At 36.3% G+C, this 18,361-nt stretch overlaps 1 protein-coding gene across 5 annotated transcripts in view; it reads left to right on the top strand.

Annotated features, from left to right (window-relative positions):
- The first annotated feature begins 463 nt into the window (after positions 1 to 463).
- LOC137237633 (zinc finger protein 830) overlaps positions 464 to 18,361 on the top strand; it is a 69,079-nt gene continuing 51,181 nt past the window's right edge. For 3 of the 5 annotated variants that reach the window (XR_010948997.1, XM_067761502.1, XM_067761501.1), the window contains exons 1-3: positions 464 to 620; positions 5,308 to 5,355; positions 5,423 to 5,467. The gene's annotated coding sequence lies outside the window, so the exon portion shown is untranslated. Of the gene's footprint in view, positions 621 to 5,307; positions 5,356 to 5,422; positions 5,468 to 12,540; positions 12,562 to 18,361 lie in introns of those variants that run through there. The other 2 variants (XR_010948999.1, XR_010948998.1) reach the window with 2 other exon arrangements.

Raw genomic sequence — 18,361 nt, 5'->3', positions numbered from 1 at the left:
CACAAGGGCTAAACTTTGACCAAAAATATCCGGAAAAGTTTGGGCCCAGGACCACGAATCCGAAAGCGGAAATTGAAACAGATCATATCGTAAAAGGCATACCTAGAAAACGAAATAATGAATCTGAACGCCTCTGAAGCTGAATTCCATACGCGCTGTTGCAAAATGACTTTTTTGTTTTCATGGCGTTTGATGAATATTTTCTCACTGACATAAGACTTTTACATTCAGCGCTCATTCAGCAAAACAATGTGCACAATAATTGACAGAATTGCATGAAAATTTAAAATGTAAATTGTGTGTGCAAATGAGTTTTCATTGAGTATACGTATTTCAGTTTTTCACAGTTAAGGAATTGACCCCCCGCTATTCCAATTACTATCTACCCGAAATTGTTCTTGTGGGGTTAGTGAGGGGACCATTTGATTTCCGATATTTTGTATCAACCATCACTATCAAATACATGAAATCAACTCTGTACTTTTCGACTGGTGAATTGTCGCGGTTGCTGTTTTGCCGTCTGTGTTAGAAAGAATTTAATAAAACTATAAAAAACCAATTAAATCAGCGTAAAAAGAATAATTTGCGAATTTTACGTTTAGTGAATATCTTGAAATAGTGTAAGTACTATTTAGTAAATTATTGATGAATTTTTATAAATTTAAACCAATTGCTTTTCGAAATGGTGGGAATAAGCTTGTCATTGGCATTCGAGTTTGTTGTTTTTTTCATGTGGGCATACTTGGATGCATTTGTTGGAAACTTGCATTGCGCGCATTAATCACAAAATTCAACGAAAATTAACCATAAATTCAACGCAGCAATCTAAAATAACCCCACAATCAAATTTACTGAGTACTCATGTTTGCGATTTTCATTAAATAAAAACTTCCATGTGCCTTGGCAACAATAACAGTTCAGATAGTGCATAGATATTTCAAACGGTACATTACGGCATAAAATGATAATAGCTCATTTTAACTGTTTTTATTCTTGATTTAGGTTTAGGCTTTTCATAACGTTTCACTTTTCAAAAGAGTATCATTGGCTATTGCGAGTTGAGATGCTTTGGGCATAATATAGGATTTCTCTCTAATTATTATTATTATTATGTACAGTTTATAAAATAAATTTTACAAATAAGCTTATAACTAAAAATGTTAACTCGTTCAAAAGATATTAACGAAAAACCGAAAAAATGACCCGTGGGTCCTTCCGAAACCGGGGGTGGTAGACATAGTATTTTTGTGCAGAGCACCTTTCTGCGTTGGCGGGCCTTCGGCCGCGCTTATAAAAAATTACCCTGGGTGGGGTCCAACAACGGTTTAGAGACCAAAAACTATATCCGCGCAAAACTCTTATGTTCACAACTTTTTTTTTTTGTGTACTACTGTACTACAACTACAAAAACCATATAAAAATCGCCAACTTCAACTGCAAATATCTCCGGACAGAGATAAAATGTTTCTTTTCTGCCTTCGGATTATTGTGATCGAGGTCAATACGCGTCTTGAGACACCTCTCTCGTTATTTTTGGTAGCGTATTAGCAGTCGACCCCTCAACTAGACTTTTACCGCAATATGTCTGCCTAACTAGTTTGCAGACAAGATCAAAAAAAAAAAATTCATTTTGAACTGCACTTCAAAGAGGTGGTAAAGAGCTGCCCAGTGGGTTAGGGGTTCAGAATATACCCACGGTAGGTATGCCTGTCGTAAGAGGCGACTAAAATACCAGATTCAAGGGGCTGTGTAGCGCAACCCGTTAGGTTGCCAGCGCAATTTATAGCTTCTCCAAACCCAATTGTCAACCTCACCTATCCGTGGCAAATCCTGTTTCACTAACAGACGAGGCTCTGGCGACCCTAAGCTCCGCATGGAACCTTAATGGTGCTGTGTTACCGGAGCGTACCGGATCTGTACCCGGCAAAGGACCATCACATCGATAACACTCCCCAAAGCCTTCGGGAGTAACCTTATCGCTACAACAACAACAACAGCTGCCGAACTGTACAATTCATAATGAAAATTGGGCTTTATTAAACTCGTTGTCTAACTCTAATACGTACCGATGCCGAGATTCTACACGATTACTTTTTGGAAAGCAACGAGTTCAATCTTTGGTTCTCGCGGTTGATATAAATTAAAAAAAAAATACTAGCGCGAAGTACCTCCGAGAAGTTTAGTCCGATCTTTTCATCCAACTTGCGTTGTAAAACTTAAATTTTAAATACGATTTGATCGGCCGGGACACCATATCATGTAACAAATACAACAAAGGTACTCTATTAAAAATTTGATTGAAAAAACCCCCTATCACAGAACGTTTTTTATAAACGACCCAGCTAATGTAAGTATGTATTGAATTTACAATAAGGTAGAGCGTTTTTGAATCAAATTCTCAAATATGGATTTAGTCAAGTTTTCTGAGATAAAGCTTTTTGAAAACGGCAGCCAAGATATTCCACTCAGCAGTCGATGTCATAAATCTTCCGAACAACCTTTTTTATTACCTCTCCACGGGTCCTCTTTTCTTTAAGTATAATTATACTCAGTTGAGCAGAGCTCACAGAGTATATTAAGTTTGATTGGATAACGGTTGGTTGTACATATATAAAGGAATCGAGATAGATATAGACTTCCATATATCAAAATAATCAGGATCGAAAAAAAATTTGATTGAGCCATGTCCGTCCGTCCGTCCGTCCGTTAACCCGTTAACACGATAACTTGAGTAAATTTTGAGGTATCTTGATGAAATTTGGTATGTAGGTTCCTGAGCACTCATCTCAGATCGCTATTTAAAATGAACGATATCGGACTATAACCACGCCCACTTTTTCGATATCGAAAATTTCGAAAAACCGAAAAAGTGCGATAATTCATTACAAAAGACCGATAAAGCGACGAAACTTGGTAGATGAGTTGAACTTATGACGCAAAATAGAAAATTAGTAAAATTTTGGACAATGGGCGTGGCACCGCCCACTTTTAAAAGAAGGTAATTTAAAACTTTTGCAAGCTGTAATTTGGCAGTCGTTGAAGATATCATGATGAAATTTGGCAGGAACGTTACTCTTATTACTATACGTACGCTTAATAAAAATTAGCAAAATCGGAGAAGGACCACGGCCACTTTTAAAAAAAATTTTTTTTTAAAGTAAAATTTTAACAAAAAATTTAATATCTTTACAGTATATAAGTAAATTATGTAAAGATTCAACTCCAGTAATGATATGGTGCAACAAAATACAAAAATAAAAGAAAATTTAAAAATGGGCGTGGCTCCGCCCTTTTTCATTTAATTTGTCTAGGATACTTTTAACGCCATAAGTCAACAAAAATTAACCAATCCTTTTGAAATTTGGTAGGGGCATAGATTTTATGGCGTTAACTGTTTTCTGTGAAAATGGGCGAAATCGGTTGATGTCACGCCCAGTTTTTATACACAGCCGTCCGTCTGTCCTTCCGCTCGGCCCTTAACACGATAACTTGAGCAAAAATCGATATATCTTTACTAAACTCAGTTCGCGTACTTATCTGAACTCACTTTATCTTGGTATGAAAAATGAACGAAATGCGACTATGACCACGCCCACTTTTTCGATATCGAAAATTACGAAAAATGACAAAAAAGCCATAATTCTATACCAAATACGAAAAAAGGGATGAAATATGTGAAGGTAATTGGATTGTTTTATTGACGCGAAATATAACTTTAGAAAAAACTTTATAAAATGGTTGTGACACCTACCATATTAAGTAGAAGAAAATGAAAAAGTTCTGCAGGGCGAAATAAAAAAGCCTTAAAATCTTGGCAGGTATTACATATATAAATAAATTAGCGGTATCCAACAGATGATGTTCTGAGTCACCCTGGTCCACATTTTGGTCGATATCTGGAAAACGCCTTCACATATACAACTACCACCACTCCCTTTTAAAACTCTCATTAATACCTTTAATTTGATACCCATATCGTACACTCATTCTAGAGTCACCCCTGGTCCACCTTTATGGCGATATTTCGAAAAGGCGAACACCTATAGAACGAAGGCCCACTCCCTTTTAAAAATACTCATTAACACCTTTCATTTGATACCCATATCGTACAAACAAAGTCTAGAGTCACCCCTGGTCCAGAAAGGCCCACTCCCTCTTAAAATACTCATTAACTCCATTCGTTTGATACCCATATTGCACAAAAAAAAATCTAGAGTCACCTCTGGCCCACCTTTATGGCGATATCTCGAAACGGCGTCCACCTATGGAACTAAGGATTACTCCCTTTTAAAATACTCATTAACACCTTTCATTTGATACCCATATCGTACAAACGCATTCTAGAGTCACACCTGGTCCATCTTTATGGCGATATCTCGAAAAGGCTTCCACCTATAGAACTAAGGCCCACTCCCTTTTAAAAATACTCATTAACACCTTTCATTTGATACCCATATCGTACAAACAAAGTCTAGAGTCACCCCTGGTCCACCTTTATTGCGATACCTCGAAAATGCGTCCACCTATAGAACTAAGGCCCACTCCCTCTTAAAATACTCATTAACTCCTTTCGTTTGATACCCAAATTGCACAAAAGGAATTCTAGAGTCGCCCCTGGCCCACCTTTATGGCGATATCTCGAAACGGCGTCCACCTATAGAACTAAGGCTCACTCCCTTTTAAAATACTCATTAACACCTTTCGTTTGATGCCCATATTGTGCAAAAAATTCTAGGGTCACCCCTGGTCCACCTTTATGGCGATATCTCGAAAAGGCGTCCAGCTATGGAACTAAGGATTACTCCCTTTTAAAATGCTCATTAACACCTTTCATTTGATACCCATATCGTACAAACGCATTCTAGAGTCACCCCTGGTCCATCTTTACGGCGATATCTCGAAAAGGCGTCCATCTAAAGAACTTAGGTCCACGCCCTTTTAAAATACTCATTAATACCTTTCATTTGATACCCATATCGTACAAACGCATTCTAGAGTCAACCCTGATCCACCTTTATGGCTATATCCCTAAATGGCGTCCACCTATAGAACTATGGCCCACTCCCTCATAAAATACTCTTTAATGCCTTTCATTTGATACACATGTCATACAAACACATTCCAGGGTTTCCCTCGGTTCATTTTCCTACATGGTTATTTTCCCTTATGTTGTCACCATAGCTCTCAACTGAGTATGTAATGTTCGGTTACACCCGAACTTAACCTTCCTTACTTGTTTTTAATCTTATAATAGGAGTTTTATTACTCATCATACAGTAACTAATTATTTTTTCGCATAAATTCTAGGTGTTCTGAGGAACTACAAAATTTACCAAAAATAACTTCTTTTAAAAGGTAAGTTAATCCTTTTGATTTCGTATCTTTATAATGCTTTACAGTTTATACCTTCATTTATTTTCAGTTTAACATACCTAAATTTGATAAACAAATATCAGTAACTATCCCGGTAAGTACCGCAAATCTTTTTAGTCTTTGATATCATTATAATAGCATATTTTCGTACCGCGAAAGTAACTAATTCGATAGGAGTTTTGGCAGGTAGGAATTGTCAAAGAAGCTTCATAGTGACATGAGAAAATATTCTTTAGAAAATTATAACAATCTAGAAACACCTTCGTGAGTAAAAGGCAGAAACCGTTGCCAAAGACTTAAGAAGTTGGTTACATACGAAGCGCTACTTCACGCTTCGTTTTTAAAGTTACTCATGCACTATGGGATTTGGTCCAAACATCAAAATAACCAATTAAAAAACCGTTTATAAAAATGATTGAAATGAGGAAAATTCATAACATAAATTATTGTTCGCCTAAATATATGCTTAGAGAAAGGTTAGGTTAGGTTGAACTGGCCGGTCCATGAGGACCTCACATAGACTGATTTAGTCCGTAGTGTTACCAGAAGTTTGTTTTAACGACCAAACTGAAAAACCCTATCAAAAACCAGGACCTATGATATAAAATAACTCCGTCCTCTTGGCAAATACTAGAAGCTTCCTAGGACTTAAGCCACTTGCTGCTTCTAGATCTGACAGCTGTATCACTCCTAATAGCTGGAGTCTTAGCTTGGCAAGTGCAGGGCACGAGCACAGAACGTGCTCGATCGTTTCCTCCTCCAACCCGCACTTCTACATCTGCTATCACTGACCAAACCTAATTTAAAGACATGTGACGCCAGAAGGCAGTGTCCAGTCAGAATACCCGTCATGAGTCTGCAGTCCTCTCTTTTTAATGATAGAAGCAACTGTGTTAGTCTAAGGTTGTAAGACCTACACATAATCTTCGACACTTTACAGCCCCGCGCTTGAACCCACGCCTTTCCCTCTTGGTCGATCATGTGCACCTCTCGCCTTCGCTTAATCTCGCCCAATCTAATTGGGACGTCTACGGAGCAATCTTCAAGGGATGCGCCCTTTTTAGCTAGTTCGTCAGCTATTTCATTCGCATCTATTCCCATATGCCCTGGGACCCAATATAGATGTATGCTTCTCCCTGTCCCGATTCTCTCCAGAGACTTCTTACACTCTAGCACGCATTTAGTGCTATGCGAAATTATTGCCTTAATTGCTGCTTGACTGTCAATATAAAAGTTAACACGGTTGCAGCTTAAGCTATTCTCTTCCAGGGCTTCTACTGCTTTGGTTACGGCTAATATTTCCGCTTGGAAAACGCTACAGTAATCCGGCAGCCTGTAGGATCTGCTTATTTCCGGATCAGCGCAGAGAAAAAAATCCGTTAAAATGTTTGTTATGTAATTATAAAATAATTAAAACGTATCGAGATAAAGTGCCTTGCAGGGACCTACATTTAAATTTGTAGGAAAATGTTTAAAGAGCACGACGCAAATTTGAAGAGCTGCTTGGCCTAAATGTCCTCGTCGGCAAATCAAGCCAAGTTTTAATTTTCATTAAGGAACTAACCCGGGTATGATATGATATGAGTCGAACTTTCTAGGTCTAAAGATCTCAGTTGCACCTTACAACCAGCGTACTGGCCGCATGAATCTTCTAAAAAATATAGAACTCCGCATAGTTAGTTAGCCTAAAGAAGGAAGTCAAAGTAAGAATAATTGCGATGTCAATTGAAATAAAAACAAATGTGAAAAGCTTGACTGATATAAACATTCATTCATTAAACATTGAACAAAGGTCTCGTGTCTAACTGGCTAAAAGTATTAACACTGCATTTTATTTTTTGTTTGTATATATTTTTCTACATAAAATAAAAAGTAGTATCGCATTATGGTATGGTATATGTCAATGTATGTATTTTTCTACCCATTTTTTAAATTAGTATTTTATTGTTAAACATAAAATTTACTTAAATTATTTTGCTGCGGTCCATACATTTTGCCAAGTCAGATAATTCCTTAAAAAAGGATGCAAAATCTCCCTTTGAATCCCATTCATAACCTACTTTTTTCCCTCAACCGGTTATCCGTGCATTGTTAGTTAAACCAGTAAGGGTGTCTGAGCTCGGGTGTAGCCGAACATTTAATACTCATCTGAGAGCTTCTGGAGTATAGTTCATTTAGCTTTCGCTTGTTTGAACTAGGTAATATTAAAAGCGGGCGTGTTTGTAATCGTTTTTGCCTACTTTTTAACACGCTTATATAAGCTTCACTTGATGTATGCTTGTTTTTAACTCTCTAGGGTAGGTACGCAAAGGAGAGTTAGCGGCAAATAAATAACTCGCTACAGAACGAGTCGTGCTTAATAGAGGAGTCACGAACCTCTGAGCTACGGTGCTATAAGCATCAAATATCTAATTGGATTGTAGATATTAAAGGGGAACCATACTTGTGTCTTTTTTTAGCTTTTTTTTTAACTTTATTTATATTATATTCAGCCCAATTCTAAACAAAAATTCCTTGCGAGTTTTTTCCCTTCTCCCATTCCTCGTATTCTAAATAAAAAATCCTTGTGAGTTTTTCACTTCTCCCTTTCCTCTCATTCTGAGAAAAGTAGATATTATGAATATTTTTGAAAGGGAGATTTCTCTGCCATTTTTTAGGAGTTTTTTTACATGTTGGATTAAAATGAATTCATCAAAATATTTTAAGTTTACTGTTTCTTATAAGAAGAAACTTTGTACTTTGTGTTAAAATACATTATTATTCTACCACAAAACTCTTTGTTACAGTCCAAAAGTATATAAAAAAGCAACGGAAGAGTTTTTAGCAAATTTGATGTAGTCATCCAGAAATTGCGCAAGGATTTTTTAAGAAGACTTCAATCGATTTTGGCATATACGAAAAAAGAATTCAACTAGGCTTGGCCGCCAGAATATTTTCCTGCAGAATGCAAACAGGCAACTCCAGCGGATTTGTGTTATCGCACAGTCTTGTTTCTATGCTTTGCTGTTGGTGTTGCTATAACACCAATTCGTTACTTATTTCAGCCAATACCATATCGTCGGTACAATGCCAAAGAAACGAATGTGCCATTTTTGTTTAAACGAAATATTATATATGTCAAATTTTGCAAAGTCAAAACAACAAATGTGCATTTTTTGAAGAAAAAAAAATTTAAAAATCATTTTTCGATTAACATTACTTAGTAGTCTACAAAAGTAAACCATCCAATAGAGGTTGAAAAATATAAAATTAAATCTCTATTAATTGAATCTCTTTTTTTAACAACGTCTTACGCGTTTTTCTCAACACATCAAATATGCACCTTCGTTTCTTTGGCGTTGGAGAGATGATATGAAATGCAATACTGTCCTTTGTTTATATTTTATATCTCAATTCTAAACAAATTCGCAACAATAACTAAACTTTTCAATTTTTTAAACAAAAGTAGAAATGTTCAACAAAATTTCAATAGGCAAATCACCCGACTGCTAAAATTTGAAACTCCTTTTCCCCAATTATTGTTCCCCCTAGGAGAAAAGAATTGGAGGAAGTTTTTCCGCGGGAATAAAAAAATCCACGAGAACAAAATTCCGAGGGAATATTTAGAATTGGGCTGATTATAAATATTTCTCTATATAAGAGAAATAAATCTACTGACTTTTTTCATGATAGGTTTTTGATATATTTTAATATTTAATTGATTTTATCTGATAAGGCGGTGCCACGCATCTTTTTAAAAATTAAAAAAAATTTTGATTGGGGGCTAGTATTTCAACCTACACATGTATTATAGCTGCATATTTTTTGAATAACCACGTTTTTCAAAACTTTATATACATAAAAAGTGGGCGTGGTTATCATCTGATTTCGCTCGTATTACATAGCAATGGAAGATGATTGCGAATATCACTACGTACCACCGCTCAATACGCCATCAACACGCAGATTAATTGCGGTTTGAATCAACGACCCCACCACAGAACCGTACTAGTAGGGATAGACTTATCAAAAGCTTTTGATAAGGCCCGTTATTGCAAGACTTGGAAGGGTCCTCCCTTCCTCCAAGTCTCCAAAGGTGGTCCGCAAATTATCTGTCTGGTCGGCAAAAATCGGTGCAATTCAGGAACGTAAGAATTAAACAAGGAGTGCCACAGGGTGGTGTCCTATCCCCGCTTTTGTTTAACTTCTACGCCGATGACTGCATGATAATAGCCACAGGTCCCGTCCAACCTATCGATGAGATATGTATGTATTAAAATGAACAGTTATCTCCTTGATCTCTCCAGATTGACTTTCATCGACCAAATCATCGTCGACCTTACTTACAACATGAACTCGGCAAATGCCGACCACTTGAGAAAAAGACAAATAGACGCTCATTACCCTTTAAAAAGCAATTGTCCGTCCGTTTGCATGCCACGCGTCCCCGATATGGTCGCCACGCCTAAAGGTTACCCACTGGAAGAAAATACAGGACTGTATCAGAACCTCTACGGGCTGTCTTCTTATGTCCCCAGAACACCACCTACACATTGAGGCGAGAGTAATCCCCATTAGGGAGAGAAATGAAGTGCTGAACAAACACCGTTGAATACCCAGAAACCTGGGCATCCCAACAGACTTCTGATTGAAGAGGCTCTTCCTCGCAGGGGCTTAAGAGGGGCATTGTGACGAAATACGGCACTTGAGAACACAGCCGTGTGAAGTAAAAAAAAAAACACGAAACAGGTCCTCAGTGATTTCCACCAAAAGGCATCGGACCTCTATGCCGCGAATTGTCTTGTGAATTAAAGATCTCCCTGTGGAGATGAGTGTCACTCTAGCACAACTTCGATCTGGACACTGTAACAGGTTAAACTTTTACCTATCCAGAACCAACCCCGACATACATAATGTATGTCTTGCTTGCAATGTGTACCCACATGACACCAACCATCTCTTTAATTGCAATGTAGAACCAACCCCTCTAACACCCCACGCACTCTGGGTCACCCCTGTTGAAACTGCAAGTTTCCTTGGACTCCCGTTAGAGGATATTGATGACAATATGTGAGTGGTCGCGCCAATTGGATGGGGCGAAGCACAGCTACAACAACAACATGAGTGCGAAGTAACTTCCATATCAAATTTCAAGAAGATATTTCAAAATTTATCCAAGTTATCGTGTTCACTCACATACAGACGAATGGACGGACGGACATGGCGAAACGAATTTCTGTTTCCACCCTGATCCTTTTGATTAGTTTATGCCCTTACAAACAGCTGTTATGTCAACAAAGTTAATATACTCTGTGCGCTTTGCACAGCTAAGTATAAAATATCCCAAGTAATTTTCATTCAGCATAAGATGAATGTATTTTTGTTTAGAATCGTGTTGATAGTATTAGAATTGGTCCAATTTCGAGCTTCAAAAGCCATTGGCTATTTGTGCTTGCTTATGGATAAATCTCTTCTGTACAATGTAATGTAAGCGTTTCAGATGTTAAACTTTATGTAACAAAAAATCGCGACTCGCTATTATATTTTGCCAAATGTCTAAATTTCGCTATTGGTTTGACCAAGGCGAATCCTTTGAATTCGCCTTGGGTTTGGCACAGCTAAATTGAAAATTGTTGTACAATCAAAAAAATGTATAGTTGAAGTCATTTTTCCACTGAGTAAAATGTTTCCGTTAAACCAATGTCTCTTTAAATAAAGATGGTGCATTGTAGGGGCCTAAGAGGGGCATTGTGACGAAATACGGCACTTGAGAACACAGCCGTGTGAAGTAAAAAAAAAAAAAAAAACACGAAACAGGTCCTCAGTGATATCCACAAAAAGGCATCGGACCTCTATGCCGCGAATTGTCTTGTGAATTAGAGATCTCCCTGTGGAGATGAGTGCCACTCTAGCACAACTTCGATCTGGACACTGTAACAGGTTAAACTTTTACCTATCCAGAACCTACCCCGACATACATAATGTATGCCTTGCTTGCAATGTGTACCCACATGACACCAACAATCTCTTCAATTGCAATGTAGAACCAACCCCTCTAACACCCCACTCACACTGGGTCACAACTGTTGAAACTGCAAGTTTCCTTGGACTCCCGTTAGAGGATATTGATGACAATATGTGAAGTTGAAGTCATTTTTCCACTGAGTAAAATGTTTCCGTTAAACCAATGACTATTTAAAAAAAGATGGTGCATTGTGGAGTACTAAAACTTTGTGGAAGCAGTAGGACGTCTCTGGGAGGAATTCGCCATCCCTTTTGTTTTCTATTTCTTACTCAACTTATTTGTTTTTTTTTTATGTTCGTTTATCGAGTTTGTTTTGTTATCGTTCGTAATTTTTCTGTTTTATTTTGTTTTCGGTTTCATAACAATAGTCGAAGCCGAAAAGAAGAAGAGAAATGAAATTGTTATTCATTCGATATGATAGGTAATTATGACAAATGTTAAATTTTGGGGATTTTTTGCTTGCTAACGGCTAATTATCCAAAACTAGGAGCATGACAAGTACTAACCAATATGAGTTGCATTCCAGAAGCTTACCAGAAGGTCAAGCTAGTACTCTAATGGTGCTTGTTACCGAAACGTACCGAATCCATATACGGCAAAGGCCCATCAAGATCGATAACACTCCCCAAAACCTTCGAGAAGTGTCCTTATCTCTCTATAAGAAGAAGAATAAGTCGCATTCCTGTTTCAACAGAGCTAATAGACATAGAGGTTTATAAACAGCTCCTTTTCGTCGTGTCGAAAGCTGTTTAAAAATTGGCAAAAAAGTGTAGCGCGTGTCGATTTTCTTCTCAATTTTTTCCAGAATTCGGAAAGATTTCGTTAATAGCAGACTAACCGTGTCTGATGTTGTACTAATAAGATACAATGAACTCGTTTGAGATGGCCTTCACTCTTTTGCACACTAAACTGCATAGAAACTTTAATGTGATAACTTTATATAATACAAAGGTCAGAGTTCAAGCAATGTACTATGCGAACAGTTTAAAGAGACCTTGAACATGGCAATTGGATTTGAGAGTAAATAAATGAGCAACCATTACACGTACAACGACATTACGCACATTCACATTTAAGCGCAAAAAACAGCGCATTAACCCCAAATCGAAAGCTTTCGGATTTTTTCTTGCAACGTTCTGCTGATTAGTATTTTTGCATTTTAGGAAAACACACATTCATGCACAGGTAAATGACCCATTGCACTGCAGAGACATTTCACTTGTTTCATTTCCAAAATGAGAGAATGTCCAAGCCAGATGGTCACAGAATTCAGAGTTCCATGCACGATAAGTATTTGGGCGGTTAAAAGCCCAATAACACGGTGAAGGAGAGCGTTAGGATGAACATACAACAAGGGGAATATAAACAAGTAATAAATGAAACGTGCGAAAATTGTGCAAAAAAATATATCAAAGATGAATAGCCGCAATTACTCACATGAATCAAGAAAAACAGTTCAATAAACGATTGAATAAGACTCCAAATTTGTTTTTCAACATTTCCGCATAAACTGTGTAACTGGTGCGATGAGACAAGTCGGCGGAGCGCCAGTTTATTGCTGGCGCTAATGTCGTCATCCACATGGGCTGGCAGGTATGAAAGTGGAAAGTAATTGGAAAGAAATTTACCATACAGGTAGGTGGAGGGAAATCAGCTGATTGATACTTTTTTGTATCTGATTTGCCATTTCAACTTCTGATGGGGTACAATTTTAACATTACAAAAATAAACTAATATATGATTTGGGTTTGTTTGTATTTATGGCGCCCTGTCGCCACCTTCTACGGCTCCACCATTGAATTTCGAAAACGACTTGAACAAACTGGCGCTGATCATCGATCTAGATGACGAAGATGGCGCTTAGTCAAAGACTTGAAAATTCTGTGCCTTCTAGAGTTCATTAGTATTGGTAGCACATTTGGTTTTTGGTGAATTTTATTGATATTCAGCTGTAAGTTACTTTTATGGTGAATTTTTTTCACACGCTCACTGAGATCTTTTACTGTGATGTGAACAAAAGTTTTTAGCAACGGTTATTTTGCGACGCAAACAAGTTTCGGGAATGTAACATCTCTCAGCTGCTAATCAGGATCGTCCAAATTTAAACCAAAAAAATCATACTCCGGTTACGATCGGTAATTTTTGGGATCTTGCAGGGTTGATTTCCGGGACCATTGCCAGATAATTTCCAGAATATTTTCGAATAATATGGTATCATTTCAGAACTACTTTGGAATAGTTTTGGGTTCACTCCGAGACTATTATTAGATCATTTCGCGATTATTCTAAGGACTATTTTGGAGTCACTTTGAGAATAATCGAGATTTGCCACTATTTTGGGACCACTTTAGATATATTTAAGGATTATTCCGGGACTATTATGACATAATTACAGGACTTCTTTGAGGTTATTTCGTGATTATTTTTCGCGGTATTTTGGGACTATTTTAGGATAATTCCGGGACTATTACGTGAACGTCTTGGTTTAATTTTTCAATTTTTTAAGATTTTTTCAACTGCGACTCAGAGACTCTATGTCGGGAATACTTTGAATTTGTGTCGGGATTATTGCAGGTATTATTTTGAGGTTGTCGGGAATGTTTTAGAAATCATTTCGTGATTATTTTCACGACTATTCCCGGATCATATCGTCAGTATTTTGGAGTAATTTTTGTACTGTTTTGAGATAATTTCAAAACTGTTTTGGAATCACTTCGGGGCTACTTCGAGATAATTTATACAACTCTTTCCGGAATTTAATTTTTTTCCTAGGATCACTTCGCTATTATTTTTGGAAATATTTTTTTGGGCAATTTTATAAGATCATTTTGGTTTTATTTTTGAGGCTTAAACAAACAAACAAATATTTCGAGCGATTGAGCCGAATGTTTGCTTTCAATTTTGGTTGTTCTCCCTTTTAATTTTTCCTACAAATTAGAGGGACGGGAATTACATGCTTATGTCGACGTCGGCGTAAAATATATAGGTTCCGTCCCGCCAATTTATAGGAAACATGAAAAGGAGCGCGTCGCTAATGGGAAGAGAGGCTTGGCCTAGAATGTCTTTAGAGAGTATCGCACCTTTTATTTTTATTATTTTTTTAATCAATGTTGAACATTTTCAGCTGAAAAACAGCAGCCAACGGAAAAATAGCAGCAACAGTTTTTTTTTTCAAATTTCTTCAACTAAATTCTTTTTTTTCGATATTTTAAGAAAAAATGTCTATGATATTTTAACTCAAACTGTGTAAACCTCTCTTAACAAGCGTTTCGAAAAAAATGGTATCTTCGAGAAAATTGTACGAAATATTTGAAGTTTTTATCGGGAGTTCTCATATTTTTTTTATACTCAGCGTCCTTTGCACACAGTATATTAACTGTGATTGGATAACGGTTGGTTGTACAGGTATAAATGAATCGAGATAGATATAGACTTCCATGTGTCAAAATCATCAGTGTCGAAAAAAAATTTGATTGAGCCATGACCGTCCGTCTGTCCGTTAACACGATAACTTGAGTAAATATTGAGATATCTTCACCAAATTTGGTACACGAGCTTATCTGGACCCAGAATAGATTGGTACTGAAAATGAGCGAAGGTGGATCATAACCACGCCCACTTTTTATATATCGAGTCCTTCCCGCAATTTAAGTGTAACCAACAAAAATACAGATATTAGTTTTTTGCTGAAAACCGATAGTTTTGCATGATTCGAATCATCTCACAAATTTTTATAATAGAGAATAGTAGCTCGATAACGCTAAATCAAAAAGAAATTTTAGTGTAAGTGAATTTTGAGGTTTGTTTACTTTTTTGTGACCGCAAATTGCTACTTACCTCAAAAGTGCTTCTCTGTGGTATGTTACGAGTAATGTTTATTTTCACTTTTATCGTATATATTTATACTGTTCGCAAAAGCACTTGTTGCAATTATACTGTATATGCATGATTTAAGCAACAATTTTGCAAAAAGAAAAAAATATGGCTGAAAACGAAAATATATATTTTAGTTTGATACAAATCATTTCTCCTTAAGTTCGTGAAATCCAATAAAATTGTTTTATTATTTTAATATGGAGCTTTTACAAAATAAAGGATTGATTATTTTATATTGCCTTTAAAATAAAATAACAAAACTGTGTTTTTATACCAATGAACGATCAAGAATAACTCACTGGTGCCATATAGCGATACTGAGTCTGAAAAGACATATTCTGGGGAATTAGAAAACGTGATATGCGTTGGAACAAGAGGGTATAAGAAGAAACGAAAACTACCTAAAAGACTTCGGGGTAAAAAACGAAAGCTGTATGAAGTTAAAACAAATCCCTGCGTAGGTAAAAAGTGTGGAAACAAGTGTTGTGAAAAGCTTAGTGAGCAAGATCGGTTGGTGCTAAATGAACACTTTTGGGGCTTAGGCAACAAGATACGACAAAGAGATTGTCTTCTATCGTGCATGACCCGGAAATGCGTTCAAAGGAGAACATCAGATAGCCTTAAAAAACAGTGGAGCTATGCATATTTCATTACCTATAACGAAAAGCGTTTTAAAGTTTGTCAGCAGTTTTTACTGAAAACACTTAATATTTCCCAAAACACATTAATATGTGTTAGAAAAAAACATAACTCTTCAAATACCTCTTGCCTGACCAAAAAAAGACCTCCTCGCCATAACAAGTCTGACGAAATAAATGTGGCTCTTTTGAAATCATTCATTGAACACCTACCAGCAGTTCCTTCCCACTATTGTAGGAACAAAAGTACTAAGTTATATCTTCCACAGTACTTTCGAAACGTGCCAACTTTCTATAGGTGTTACACGCAGCACTTGATAAATACAAATCAGGAGCAAGCTAAGTTATCCCTAAGAGTTTTTCGTAACATTTTCAAAAATTAATACCATATAGGCTTCCATTTGCCAAAAAAGGACAAATGCATTATTTGTGAAAAGTATAAGAATTCGGACAGAGAAGCACAAAACCTTTTACAACAAACTGAGGAACATAAAATGCACATACGGGACAGAGATAAATCAAAAGAAATTTTCTTAGAGGACCAAAGAAAAAGCAAAGAGAATGGGACGTATAACTGCACCAGATTCGACCTTCAGAAAGTATTGAATACACCACACGGAAAAAGCGTAAACCTTTTCTATTCAAGAAAATATGCTTTTTATAATGAAAGCGTTTACGAAACTGTTATTGCTTTTTATGGAGTGAATCGGATGGAAAACGTGGATGTAACGAAATTTCCAGTGCAATTTTCCAATACTTAAATATCGTGGATGAAAGGGGGACTCATTCTGATATAAGTCTATATTGTGATAGTTGTGTTGGGCAGAACAGGAACAGAGCTATGCAAGCAATGATAATATATTTCTTAGAGAAGGCTGCTAACATAAAACACATTAAATTAACTTACCTGTTATCTGGGCATACTATGATGCCCGTGGACTCCATACATAGCACTATTGAGTCTTTTATTCGCGATAGAAATGTTTGGGTTCCAAGTGAATGGTGTACAATTATTTCGAACGCAAGAAATATACCATAAAATTATACATGCATTTCAATTCACAATTCGGAATTTAAAGATTGGAAAACCTTTTCTCAAGCTTTGCTTCCAGCTTCAGTTAAAATATCATTAACGTCTTTGCGTTGCGCTATTTTCGAAAAAAATTCTCCATTGGTTAAACTACACTATGGTTATTTTGGCGATAGCGAAAAAAAGGTATACGATCTCAGTACAATTGTGCGGTCAAGACGAAATTCTCTCATACTTAGTAAGGGTCCTGTTACCTTGTATGATCACTTCTTACACATTTTATCTTCAAAATATAACGACCTAAAAGCTCTTTGCGAAAAGAATATCATACCAAAACAATTTCACTATGAATATATTAGCTTATCTCATATTACCTATGTAATCTGAATAAAAACCGAAGTCTTAAATTGTAGGCTCAAGAAATATTTTATACACATACCAAATTTCATGATAGTAGCTATTTTTTGTCAGAAGATAATTACAAAAAACCTTATACTGTAAAATTTACTTTTTGTTGGTTACATTTAAATTGCGGGAAGGGCTCGATATATAACATTTTGGAAAACACAAAAAACCTGATTATTTAGTAAACAATACACCTAGAATGCTGACATTTGACATGTTGACTGATATTGAGACTTGATAAAAATTTTTAAAATGGGCGTGACACCGCCCACTTGTGATAAAATCAATTCTACAAATATTATTAATCATAAATCAAAAATCGTTAAACCTATCGTAACAAAATTCGGCAGAGAGGTTGCCTTTACTATAAAGAATGCTTTGAAGAAAAATTAACGAAATCAGTTAAGGACCACGCCCATTTTTATATAAAAGATTTTTAAAATGGTCGTGGACGAATAAAATAAGCTATATCTTTGCAACAGAGCTTTATATCAATGGTATTTCATTTCCCAAGTGGATTTATAACAATAAATAGGAAAACTTAAAATTTAAAAAAATGGGCGTGCCACCGCCCCTTTTATGACTAAGCAATTTTATATCTTTCGGGAGCCATAACTCGAAGAAAAATTAACGGATCGTAATAAAATTGGGTACTCAAATTTTCCCTATAGCAGGAAATATTTCTAGAAAAAATGGACGAGATCGGTTGAAGGCCACGCCCACTTTATATAATAGATTTTTAAAAGGGTCGTAGACGAAAAAGAGCTTTGTATCAATAGAATTTTAATTTCTAAATTAAATTATAACATTAATTTGGAAAACACTAAAATTTTTGGTTATGTAGAAAAGTAATTTATCTGAAATGAAATGTACAATTGAAGCTCACGCTGAGTATATAATGTTCGGTTACACCCGAACTTAGACACCTTTACTTGTTAGTATGTAGTTTTGTCATATATGTAATACTCTTACATTGCTAGTACAAAATGATGTTGTTGTTGTAGCGATAAGGACACTCCCCGAACGTTTTGGTGA

The sequence above is a fragment of the Eurosta solidaginis genome, chromosome 1 (assembly GCF_040869045.1).
Source record: "Eurosta solidaginis isolate ZX-2024a chromosome 1, ASM4086904v1, whole genome shotgun sequence".
Taxonomy (NCBI): domain Eukaryota; kingdom Metazoa; phylum Arthropoda; class Insecta; order Diptera; family Tephritidae; genus Eurosta; species Eurosta solidaginis.
The sequence above is the reverse complement of the archived record's forward strand: the minus strand, read 5'-3'. Positions and strand labels throughout refer to the sequence as shown.